This window comes from Microcebus murinus, chromosome 13, assembly GCF_040939455.1.
Source record: "Microcebus murinus isolate Inina chromosome 13, M.murinus_Inina_mat1.0, whole genome shotgun sequence".
In the NCBI taxonomy this organism is placed as follows: domain Eukaryota; kingdom Metazoa; phylum Chordata; class Mammalia; order Primates; family Cheirogaleidae; genus Microcebus; species Microcebus murinus.
Window position 1 is genome coordinate 19722889 of NC_134116.1, and position 13036 is coordinate 19735924.

Sequence of the window (13036 nt, forward strand, 5' to 3'; positions counted from 1 at the left end):
AGTATGGAGTTCATCTAGACCAAAACTTCTCAACCTTTACTATGCATTTGAATCTTCTTAAAATACAGATTCAGATTCAGCAGGTCTGGGGTGGGAGTAAACATTTTGCATTTCTAGCAAGCTCCAAGGGGCTGCCAATGTCGGTGGGCCAGGGACCGTGAAGAAGGGGGGTGCTCATGAGATCTCACGGCCGGTCGTTTCCAGGCAGCGCCTCAGCACACTGAGTGACCACCCCTGGTGTGCTTGCGGTCGCCTCGTCTACACCACAGGCAGATTCGTCTGGTTCACTCTCTGATACTGCATGGACCACTTTGCACGATATGCCCTTCCCAGTCTACTGAATATACAATAACAAGATTTTCAAGAGATAAAATAGAGTTTCTTTACAAAGTCTTAAAATGGTCATAAAACACCCCTTGAATTTTACATACAAAAGAAGTTATTCTACGTAAGTCCTGGCCGGGCACTGGCTCCGAGCCCATGCAGTGCTGAAGTCTGAGGGTTACAACGGTATTTGCCGAGGGGAAAAAATGCTGTGTCCTTCATCTTATATTTTATTTTCTTAACTGATTAGTGAAATTGTATATGGTCTTTTTGGTTTATTTTGCTGCTTTGTTTCTGGTGCGTGCTTTCTTTTAATAAAAACATAATAAATACACTTGGCAAAAAAAAAAAAATTAAAGCGTGAAAAAGAATGAAAGTAAATCTCCACCCACTCTGTGCTCTGGCCCCTCTCTTTAGGGGCAGGTGCTGTTACCAGGTTCTTAAAGACTGTGGCAGGCAGACATTTAAGGTGGCCCTTAAAGTGATCCTAACTTCCTGGTTTCCCACCCTTGAACCCTCAGCTGTGCAGGACCTGGGATTTGCTGCTGACCAATAGAATGTGGCAGAGGGGTTGGGATGGATGTGCTGACGTCTATGAGATCGTGTGATTCAGTTATGTAGGACTGCCCTGCTCACCTCACTCCAATTTCTTGCTTTCCTGCTTGACTTTGAGGAAGCAAATGGCCATGCTGGGACACCCATGTGACAAGGAACCACAGGCAGCCTGCAGGAGGTGACAGTGGCCTCCCACCCACAGACAGTGGTGAGAAAGCAAAGCCCTCAGTCCTGCAACCACAAGCACCGAATTCTGCCAACAACCCCGTGAGTTTGAAAGCAGCTCCTTCTTAAGATCCCCGGATGAGAGCACAGCCCTGGCCCCACCTTGCTTCTAGCCTTGCAGAGAGTCCGACTGAGCCATAGGGGGACTCCTGACCCACAGAAACTCTGCGATAACAAGGGGGTTGTTCTAAGTGCTAAGTGCACGGTGACATTATCACACGACCATAGAAAATTAATACGGCGCTTTTCCAAAAATAGTATACCCCCTTAAAATTTCAAATAAAAGGAAAAAGGAGGAAGTCCCCAACAATTGCAGGTGATTTCCTCCAATCTCAGCCAACAGAAAAAGAGAGAGTAAAACCTGTACCTTACCTTTGCTGGTAACTGGGTCTGCTCAACTCAGCTAGGGGTTCCCTTTGAGGCCTCTGCTTAAAAGTAAATATGCAAGTGTCTTTATCTAATGCAAGAATGAAAGGAAGACTTTGGGTTTTCAGAACAATAATCCGCCTTTTTTGTTTAACCAGAAGGATAAAGCACTCAACCTAAAAGAATAGTTATCCACATAAGGCTTGGATTATCACCCCCTAAAGCAGCGGGCTCTTCTGGTATCACCTAAGTAAAGCTGCCGCTGAGCTGGAAGAGGCCAGGCAGAGAGAGCCGCTCAGAAACAAGAGGCTGTGAGTTATAAAGGCTTCAGAAATGTGCTGCAGACTGGACAAGGCTGGTGTTTCAGTCAGGCTGGCTAGAGGCCTCGTGCGAGTTACTTCATGTCTGAAATAACAGATGTTTTCTCATCTGTGGGGCATGATGCATGGTGTGGGTTTAATAAATGTAGGTTCCACCCCCCCCCTCCTAGAAGAGGACAGTAGGTCGTGTTGGAGGGACAGAGGAGGGCGTGCATTTCAAGAGGACTAGACAAGCACATTCGAACTTGATGTTGCCCAAAATACTAAGTGCTCTTGAAAAGGAGCCTTGAGAGGAACCCAGAGAGAGCGTGTGGCTGCTTCCTGGGATCAGAAAGGTCAGGAACTAAGCCCACTGAGCACACACGTACTAGAGCCAGAGCCAGAGACCCTGGCAGAGCCACTCGGGAGCACATCTGAGTGTTTCCACAAGGCATAATGGTTGGGAGAAACTTTCCACGCCAGTCGAAAGAAAGATCTCCTGCTTTAAGTTTACTACTTCATATTTCACTGTAGGCATTAAAAGCTTTCATTCTTCTTGGGAGGAAAAAAAAAAACACATACACTTTCATATACTTGAAGACTATAAATTAAAGCACCTTTTAGCCTTCTCTTCCCGGGCTCAAAAAACCCAATTCACATACCATTTCCTCGGGAACAGCAAATGTGTTTGTGCAGCAGCTCCGGGCCCTCCAAGCACAGCTGTCATTACGCAGTCACGGTGCTCAGAGACTCTGCGAGAAAGCTGTTACCTGCACTTGCCAGTTCAGTAGTCAGGCTAAGTGGAATAAAAAGGGGCCCCAGGCAACGGGCATCCTCCTTTCACTTGTGATACCTCTAAATAGAGACACAGACGCCTGTGTGTTTGCTGTGCTCATCTGTGAGTGTCCTGTCGGCAGAAGGGCGTTTCAAAAAAAATCTACTGGGGAAGGAATGCGAAATAATCAAATGAGAGTCATAAAACGTAATGATGATTACAGAAGGCCATTAACGATTTTTAGAATCAACAGGAATCTGGAGTCTCACCTGTTTCACACCAAAAGGTGCTATTCTCGAGAGAGGCTATGGTCAAACCACTGCCGCTAGGTCATGGGGACAGGGGAGGAGCAGCAGGTGGACTTCCCTGCGGGTACGTACAGTGGAAAGGAATGAAAGGGGGTGGCGGCCCACTCAGATTCCTCTCACCTTCCTCATTCCTCACCCCTACACACCACTCTCTACCTCTCAAGCATTTTGGAAATCGGCCTTCTGACCCTCCAACCTATAATTTATACAGCCTTCTTAGAAAGGAACTAGGATTGCATCTCTGAAAGTGTCACTCAGTCATTTTGCAGGAATCATTTTGGTCTCCTTGGTTACTTCAACCCAGATGAGGTCGGCATCTTTCGCAAGTACAGGCTGAGAGGGGGCCGCTGAGAACGCCAAGCTTCAGGAAACAGGGTGCAGATTACCTGCATTCAACAGCAACAGCAGTAGAAAAGATCAATTTATATAGGGGATGAGGAACTCAATAATCATGCATGTTTTCACTATGAATTTCTTACCGTCCTATGTCATTCATTCATTTACTGGACATTTATTCAGCCCTAGCCATCGCCCACCTCATGTTCTCATTTTCTTTGCAAACATCTCTAATTCCCTTACTCCTCTGTACCTGGTCAGCACCAACACTGGACAAACCAAATATCCACTTACCCCTTTCCTGCTGCTAAGTGGCCACACATTGGCTTCACAAAGCGCACAATTTTATGTAACTGTCGCACTTTAATGCATGTTCATACATTTCAAATGGACGTACAGTGCTGCGTGCTAATCTTACTATGTGCTCCTAAAAGAGTCTCCTTTTCATTCTCTAAGTGTCTTTTTAACATTGTCCTCTTTACCCAAACATTTTATTTCCCTTTTGCTCCCCTCACTCTCAACAGAAGACCTTGCCTTCAGGTTCTAGGAGGAATGAGAAGCAACCAAGTGGGAATTCCTTCCCCTTGCCTCCGGTAAACTGACCAACCTACAAATCATGAATCTAAACTCTTCACCTTCCCTTCAGCTACAGTGAACGAATCATTTCTGCTTCTATTAACCGCCTATCAACCATCCTCTCCCTCCTTCCCAAGGACTTCATGCATGTGAGTATCTTTTCTCTCTACGACATCCTTAGTTTCCTCTTTGGACCAGATGAGTCCAATGCAAGACACACGTGCTCCCAATCTTTACTATTGATTCGATACACAACAGAACCTCAACAGATTGTCTTTGATCCATCTGCCTGTGGCTACAAATCCATTATTCCGGCTTACCCTCCCCAAACGAACATCATCGAAAGAGTTTTCTAGGGTTTTTGTCTTGCCTACACACTTTCCACTAAAACTGCTCATTAAAGTTTCCAATGACCTTCACCTTGCCCAAAGAAGGCAAAATATTTTTGTCTTACTTGATTTCTCTGCAGTATTTGATGCAGCTGGACGTTTCTTCCTTCTTCAAAGACTTTTTCCCCTTGGCTTCTGTGATATCACACTGTCCTTATCTTTCTGTTACTTCCCTGTGGCCACTCATTCATAGCCATTCATGCTCAGTCTCGTTTGTTGACTCTCACCCTTCTGCTGGCCCTTAAATGTTGGAATGTCCACAGGGACATGTCCTTGGACCTCTTCTCTTCCCAATCTATACTCTGCCTAGGTAGTTCCACGTGTCCCATTTGAATATCATTTATAGGAAAATAAGTTTCGCATTTGTGTATATCTAGCTTTTTTAAATATCAGACTCTGACACATAATTGATTATTGACACATTTACTTAGCAACATATCTCTCAGTCTTTCCCTTATCAGTAAGTGACCCTTGCAACTGATGGTCAAAACCAAGATGAAATCCTTTTTGTTTTCTTTCTTCTCTTTATCACTCACATCCAATCATTTAGAAGATTCTGAGAACATCTCCTCTAGAACACATCCTGAATCAGTCTGCTTCTGTCCCTTTCTAATGCCATTACCTGAATCTAAGCCACCATCATTAACTATCTAGATTATTCCACTAGTCCCTCACTGGTCTCTCTGCTTCCAGATAGATATTATCCTTATTTCACATCTGAGGAAACTAAACCTCAAAGGGGTCAAATGACTTTACTCACTCAAAAACAGCTTTGAGAACCTGCTTTGTGTTTCTGGCACTTGCTTAAGTCATATGGCAAATAAATGGCAATGCCTGGTCTTAATGAGATTAACACCCTATTCTCAGTCTCATGTATCAAACTGTTTTCAGGAATGTTCCAGAGCATTCCTTCTAATGCAGAGACAAATACACAGAAAATAATCTCAGTGCGATGTATATAAATGTATCTCATGCTTCTCAAAATCAAAAACAGGCTAACACAGCCTGAAGGCTTTGGGAAGTTTTCTCAAGAAAGTCCAACCGAGCTATTAAAATTTCTGTCAAGGAGCCTGGCCTCTTTTCCTTTGCCTATGTGGCTTCCCTTATCTGGATTGTCCTTAAATCCACATGCCTGGCTAATGACAATTCAACTGCTTAAAAGCATCACCTGATCTAGGGAGCTTTCCTTGGCCTCTCCCTTACTCTGTGTTCTCTAGCCATCTGGCTTTACTTTTACCATGAAACTTTTTACACTTTTCTGCAATGCTTGGTTTATACTTACAAACAAGTTTGTCAAATGCTTTAAAAATATTAGGCACAATTGATAACTATACACATAGATACTTCAAAAATACATGGGTGGATGTCTAAATATCTAACCCCAATTTGCAAAACCTGACACTCTTAGTCATGCCTCTCTCATTAGCTTAAACTTCCTGAAACAGAATTCTGAACGTTTATTGCATACATAGTTGAATGGAAATGAAAGTTATGTCAGTCACTCCACCAGCGTGGAAAACAAATACAGACACTTCCTTTTGGTTTTTCCAACTAATCACTTAAGACTCCTGTGTCCTTCTTAGCAAATTATGTAGTGTCTTTTCTAGGACTCCTCAATTTCCAGTTCCACTGCTAAGAATCTTGGGGATGTACTCGGTCCACAGGTAAGCAATATTGCTTCTGAATATTAGGAAGAGAGAGGGAGTTCTGAAAAGTCCCATAATCTGCAGCCCCATGAGGTCTGGGTAAATGACTTCCTGGTGTGGATCACAATGAGCAGCTTTAGCAGTGTCTCTGTCTGCATCAGGGGTGGGGAACCTTTTCATGTTGGAAGGCTGCATTAATTTAGCTGTAATCAAATAAGGCCACATTTAAGAAACTTCAGCTCGATATACTTAAAAATGTACATTATTTTGTAAAAATCTAACGGCTATGTACTTAATCATTTCAGAAAATGAAAACTATTTGTTAATTTTAAAGTTAACTAACCTTTTAATGACTTTGTTGTGTCTGCCTTTTGTTGTAAAGCACTTGAATATTTGGTTGCAGCATGGAGGCCTGAAGTTTCAGCTAAGGGCGTCTTCATTTGGGTTAGGGAGGAGAACGTAGAGTCTCAGTAATAAGTGGTTGAAGAGAAAGAAAGCATTTTTCAGGCATGTTGCCAAAGGTGTGGCTATCCTACTGCATTTTTCTATATTTCAATTGGATCTTTCTTAGCATCAGACAGTGACTTTAAAATGGCATCTAACTGAGATCTCAATCATTTTCATCTGCAGTTCTGTAGAGATGCCTTGCTGCTATCAGCTAGGTGAGGCTGAAATGCACCATTGAATAGTATATATTTTCCTTTTGAAATATTGCACTAAGTTATTTTGTTAAGTTGAAGACTAATTCATGCTGCTGGTCAGTTAGGGTTCTCCTTGAAAGAACCAACAAAGCAGTTGTTTGCACTTTGAGACGTTAATTGGGGTCTACATGATTACTAGAATAACTTTGAATGCTAGTTTAAACAACATTTTAAATTTTATTTAAAAATATATTTAGGTGTGGTGGCTCACACCTGTAATGCTAGCACTCTGGGAGGCTGAGGTGAGAGGATCCCTTGAGGTCAGGAGTTCAAGACCAGTCTGAGCAAGAGCAAGACCCCATCTCTATTAAAAATAGAAAAAATGAGCTGGGCACGGTGGCACATGTCTATAGTCCCAGCTACTCTGGAGGCTGAGGCAGTAAGATAGCTTGAGCCTAGGAGTTTGAGGGAGGGGGGAGGAGGGAACCGGTATATTCACACGTAATAGGTGCGGTGCACACCATCTGGGGGATGGGCATGCTTGAAGCTCTGACTCCAGTTGGGCAAAGGCAATATATGTGACATAAACATTTGTACCCCTGTAACATGCTGAAATAAAAAAATTAAAATTAAAAAATAATATTTATAATGACGTTATTAATTTTAAAAAATATTAGCATTATTGAAAAATTTTTGGCATATATTAATTATAATTCTATTTTGTCTTTCAGTTTTAATAGATAAATTTTGAATATTTCAAAGGGAAAATAGCTGAAAAGATGCTAAGATGATCAGTTTTAAATTGCTTATCTCTATTTTATTTACATTTTCAATGAAAATATATTAAAATCTTAAATATTTCAATGCAATTACATTTATATTTTAATTACTTAGAAAATTACTGTCAAAATAGAATATTGATTATGTGAAAATATTAATCATATAGCACAATTAACAAATTTTGCTGAAATAAAGACAAGAGGAATACATTTCATGAAATAATAAATTATGAGTTATTTATTATCTTTAGCTTATTACTAATCTAAATATTGCTAGTCTATTCACAGAACATGCCAGCTTATGCAATATAATAGAATTAGATAACTTTGATAACTTTGATATTTTGCTAATTTCCAATCACACATCTACTTTAGCTTTATATATGTTTTTTTCACTTAAAAATATATATCCAGATAGGATGACAAAATGTGCTTAATTTAACAGATTTTAGGCGTAATTTATAACTGGGAAATATTAAAAGTTTTAAGTGGTAGGTGGGCCCTTTGGAACCTTGCTTGGGGTCCCATGACATTTTTGTTCTGGCTAGCTGACATTCCTGGCTTGAGCAAGCAGTGATAATGCCGAGGAGTGGGATTCCTTCAGAGAACTGGGGACAGTTTAAATGGCAGCAGCCACATGTACAAAGGCAAGTGACATTTAAAAAATGACTCTCTGAAAACTAGAATTGTGCTCAGATAAGTCTAAGAGGTGCAGCTGGAAAGATGGTTGGGGTTGGAGCTTGGGAAGTCCTTCCAGCTCCACTCTTGGAGTTCACCTGAAGGCAGAAAGGACAGTCACCCCATGAAGGGTTTTAGTCATACAGCAACACGGGCAACCTGCTTCCAGAAAACCTGTTGGATCAAAGCAGGAAGGTGACTTGGAGGGGCTTAAGGCAGGAAACTATTGTAATAATTCAGGAGAGAGGGGATGAGAACCCCAGCTAAAATAAGCAAGTAAGCAGGGGCCATGGGACAGAGGATTTAAGCAGCGCTTCTATGCAGCTTAGAAATACCTGGATGACCAGTTCCTACTTTGGTGCTCCAGGACTGCAGCAGTGAGGGTGTCAATATCCCACTTACTTGTGAAAGTTTAACTTGGTTTGGGATTTTTCATTACTGCATCGAGTTCATGTATCTCATTGTGTGGTGGACGGTGATTATATGGTTGGGGTGACCTTCTGCAGGGCGAAACATAAATCTGAAACAACTTTCCCTCCCTTCCAGGAAGTAGAGACCCTGTCATTCCTGTCATTGTGTTTCTGAAGACCGACCATTCTCCAGCCCCAAGGGAGGTGGGTTTGAATCCTGTCTCTACCACTCACTTCCACCTGTCTTCAGCTTCCTCCTCTAATAATAGTGTATACTTTGTAGGGTTATTGTAAGGATTAAAGGAGTCCATACATTGGGAAGTTTCTAGAACAGTGCCCGGAGCATTGATATCCATGCTAACTATTATTGCACTTTTCCCTCGGAACACCCAACGACGCACAACCACACAGAAACACTTTCAGAATCCCTTGGACCCCTGCATGGTGGTGAGGAGGGACCCCTTCCACACTTGAACTTAGTGGTTAGACAAACCTGCTAGAGCTCCTAGGGCGGACGGTGGTGGGTGGCAGGTCTGCTGCAGGGTAGCTGTGGAGGAAGGACAGAGCAGAGGCTGAATTGGTCCTTCCAGTTCCAAAGGCCCAACCTGTGGCAGCCTGTAGGGCAGAGGTCATAGGGCTACGTGCAGAAAAACACCCTGCTGAGCACAATGGGTCGGAAGTGCCAATTTCTCAGGTTTCTTTTTTTCAAATGCGCACTTTCACACACAATAGATCCCCCCCTAAACCCTATAAAATGACTGCAATTTTCCCATTTTAAGAAGGACCAGTTTCTAATTATAGGGAGGGGCTGTATGCAACAGACAGTTGTAAATCACAAGGATGGGCTCTGCATGCAGCAGCTCTCTTGCTTATGAGCTTCTAATGTCTTCTTCCATCACTGTGGAATATGTTATTTACTCTCTGCCGGAGCTTTGGCTTCTGCCCTTCTACTGGCCATAAAAGTAATAGCCAATGTTTGCGTAAAATGACAAATCTGACAAGGCAAATATTATACATGTGGAGCACAAATCCACCTGAACTCCTTTGGTCCCTTATCACAAGGTTATTTGGATGTGTCAGAGTAAGAGGATTTAGTTCTGTTTCCTTATCAGGGCAAATCTTACAAGCAAGCAGAAGAAATAGGTAAATACAAAGTTTGATTTGAGGGGTAGAAGGAAGGGTCTCCGTTCAAATCCTCAACCTTCACAAAATCTATCTCCCCATTGGGCTATTGCATTATATCAAATGCTATCCTTTGGGGTTATTTGCACTTCAAGGTGTGGCAACTTAAGCTGAAGTAATATATTTCCTCTAGTTGCATAATTCAACATCAGTTAGTCTATAGTAGAAATATTTATTTCAGCATGGCAGTAGTTCCAAGGACACTGGGCTACAATTTGCTCATCATGTGAAAGTATTAATAGGTAAGGGCCCACTTGGATGCTAATGATGTAGACAATTCCTCTTAGATCAAGTGTCTCACTGTGGCTACTGCACTCTGCTTTGGCTCAGTTGCCTGCTTATGACTCTATATCATGAAGGAAAAGCCACCAACATGGATCATGATGAAAAGAATTTAATTAGCAGCTTAATGAAAGGTTAGTAATTTCAACATCCCATCTCCTAAGAACCTGTGCTAGTTCCTAGGAGTAAATTGCCAATTGTGTAAAATATCTAGGAGCTTAAAGAGGGCTTTTCTAGGACTATGTTCTAAGGGAGGCCATGCTCTAACCTTGGGAAAACAAACCAAGGTCAACTAGTAACCACTGGCCAACCATCAAGGAAACAAAAGAATGGAACAAGATACAACCTGGAAAAATGGAGTCAAGGAGACTTGACTGAAGGTCAGGAGACTCTGCCTTGTCATGAAGTCTAAAATATGTCTTAAGCACTTCATTTTAGATAGTGAAGGTTTCTGAATGCTCTAGTAAAGTACATCTTTAACTCTATATGCAATTTATTGATTTACTCAAGAGTATATAAGTCCAGAAGAAGTCAGATGTCATTACATTGGAAAATGACACATTTCAGAAGCAGCTACTACATACATTTCTGGTAGCCAACTCACCATCAACCCACACTGTATTAATTTGTATACGGAATGTCAGAAATGAGTTTTTATTGGTGAAAAACATAATTTGTTGACTAATACAAGAGCTATTAGAAAGGAAATCTCACTGGCAAAATTCATGGTTTACAAGATATGTAGATGAGCTGAAATATTTTAGAGACATCTTCCCAACCTTCCATCCCTCTCATCTTGCATGACCGTAGTATAAGAATCCAGCAAGGTCTGTGGCTTCCACACTTAGGCATGACACCTGAAATACCTAAATGGTGCTTTGTCCAGCCATTAGCTTGGAGGATTTCTAGTTGTCTGATGCTAACTGTAGGGTCCAGATTACTGTCTCTGGAATATTGTTGTATTGAGTTCAAGAGAACCTTTTATGAAAAGCAGGGCTAGAACACTTAAAAGGTCTGAGATCTGGAACTTCATTGAATGAACAGAACACTTTGCACAAATTATTTTTATTTCTTGGCATAATGTTATTTAATAAACTTCTCGCGTGAAGGTTAGAATTTGCAACATACGCTTTTTACAACCTAGAAGTGAGACTGTGTGTGAATAGCTACTCATCATCTACCTCAATCATTTTTGGTAGCTATTATTCTCAACCAAACAAACAAAACAAAACCTCTTTTTCACCTCTTCAGGATATAATTTGAAATAATTTTCTAGAAGGATAATTACATTATGTGACATGTAAATATTTTTCCAAATATAAAGTTCTGTGGGAACATTTTTCTGGGAATCTGAGTCAAGAGATCCTAGCACAGGTTAAGAGAAAGCCTTGAGATCTTAAAGTGGAGATGATATTGAAAAAGAGCATGGGAGGGAGTAGGAGAAACAGATTTTTGCCTTGGTTCTGCCACCAGTTATCTTGTCTGTGATTGGATTTTCATCTTGGGCTTCATGATCCTCAGCTATAAAACAAGGAAGATGAGTAGCAGGGCCTCAAATATTCCTCTGGTTCTCAAGTTCAATGGCTTTCATGTACGAAGTTCAAAGAGGGAAGTAGTAAATAGTCCTCCCCACTTCTGTGGCAAGTCACCAGGAAGACCATTCCAACCCAACAGATTGACCCCCTTGCCTGAAAGTCAGATAACTGGAGCTTCACTTAGATGGGCAATTTTACTTTTAATACAGTATTACTAGGGGAGCATGGGAATTTATTTTTGCCCTCATATCTTAGTAAATACAGTGATTTTTAAATTTTATTTTAAATTGACAAATAAAAATCGCATGTATTTATGGGGACCAATGTGATATTTAATATTTTGATATGTGATATTTGTAAACATTGTGGAATGATTAAATTAAGCTAATTAATATATCCATCACCTAACATACTTATCTTTTCTTGTGTGGTAAGAACATTTAATACCTACTTTTAAAGAAATTTTGAAGTATACAATACATTAGCATTGAATTTCCAGTTCCAAAATGGTGGTGTAGAAGCAAGATGGCCTCACCCCCCCACCACAGGACACCAAAAACAAATATAAACCCTGAGATTATCACCAGCAATAGCCCAGAACTCAAATATGAGGATAAAACAGTTCCCAGGGCCACAGAGAAGTGAATGAACTTCACACGGGTGGTAAGAGAATTAGACTTTCATATCCACAGTGCCCCTCCCCCAACTTTGCCCAGCACCAAGCACATGGAAAATTTCCCCACTACTTACGGTTTCTCCACTTGTAAAACTGAGATTGAATTTGACAACCAGCTTCTGTACCATCTTGGGTTCCCTGGAAGGAGACCTGTCCCTACTTCAAAGCACAGAAGGGATCATAAGTGCTTGAAAGGAGAAATATCCCTGGAGACAGCCAGATACAACGGGAGGAGGTGAGGCTACCATCCCCAGTTTCAGAGAAACTCTTCTCTGTGACTAGGTCAAAGAAGACATCAAATCAGAGTAGCTGTTCAGCAGCATATGCTATAGGTGGTAGGTACCACAGGCACCCTGGGCATGACCTCCTCCCCAGCCTTCCCACATGCCAGAATGTCTCCACTGTGACCTCTTCCATTTGCTCCACTGTGACCTCTTCCATTTGGAACAGGCAGAATTCTGATCATGTACTAGAGCTGAGGCAAACCTGGGCTTAAGTTTCCATCTGGTGCTGAAAAAGACCAAGTGACCTAGTGGAGAAAAGGAAGAAATTCAACAGGAAAATTATAAAGACTCTCTAAGCAAACATATACAATAAAAAACAAGACAAGCCAGATAGAGAAGGCTAAAATAAATAAGGCTTCCTTTAGTACAAAGAAATAGATGCACATCCACAAGAAACAACAGAAAACAGGGAAGTATGATCGCCCCAAAATGGACAAAGCAAGAAATCAGTGACTGACCCTAACATAATGGTAATACATAATACTCTGAGCAAAAATTCACTTTAGTAGGTTTTAGAAAACTTGGTGATGTCCAAGATAACACAGAAAATCAATTCAGAAATTTATCAAAGAAATTTAACAAAAAGATAGAATTAATACAAAAAAAAAACCCCAGAAATCTTGGAACTAAGCAATGCATTTGCTGAACTGAAAAATTTATTAGAAGCTCTCAACAGCAAAATGGATCAAGCAGAAGAAAGAATCATTGAGCTTGAAGACAGGTTATTTGAAAATACATAGAGAAGAAAAAAGAAAAAAGAGTGAGAAGGA

General features: G+C 41.1%; 1 long non-coding RNA gene across 1 annotated transcript; it reads right to left on the bottom strand.

Moving 5' to 3' along the window:
- Positions 1 to 2755: 2755 nt before the first annotated feature.
- LOC105874150 (uncharacterized) lies at positions 2756 to 12381 on the bottom strand. The gene is made up of 5 exons (XR_012922539.1): positions 12057 to 12381; positions 8801 to 8854; positions 8300 to 8397; positions 6143 to 6233; positions 2756 to 3238 (listed from the first exon to the last, which is right to left on the bottom strand). It is a non-coding gene; the product is annotated as an uncharacterized LOC105874150 (long non-coding RNA).
- Between the last annotated feature and the right edge of the window lie 655 nt (positions 12382 to 13036).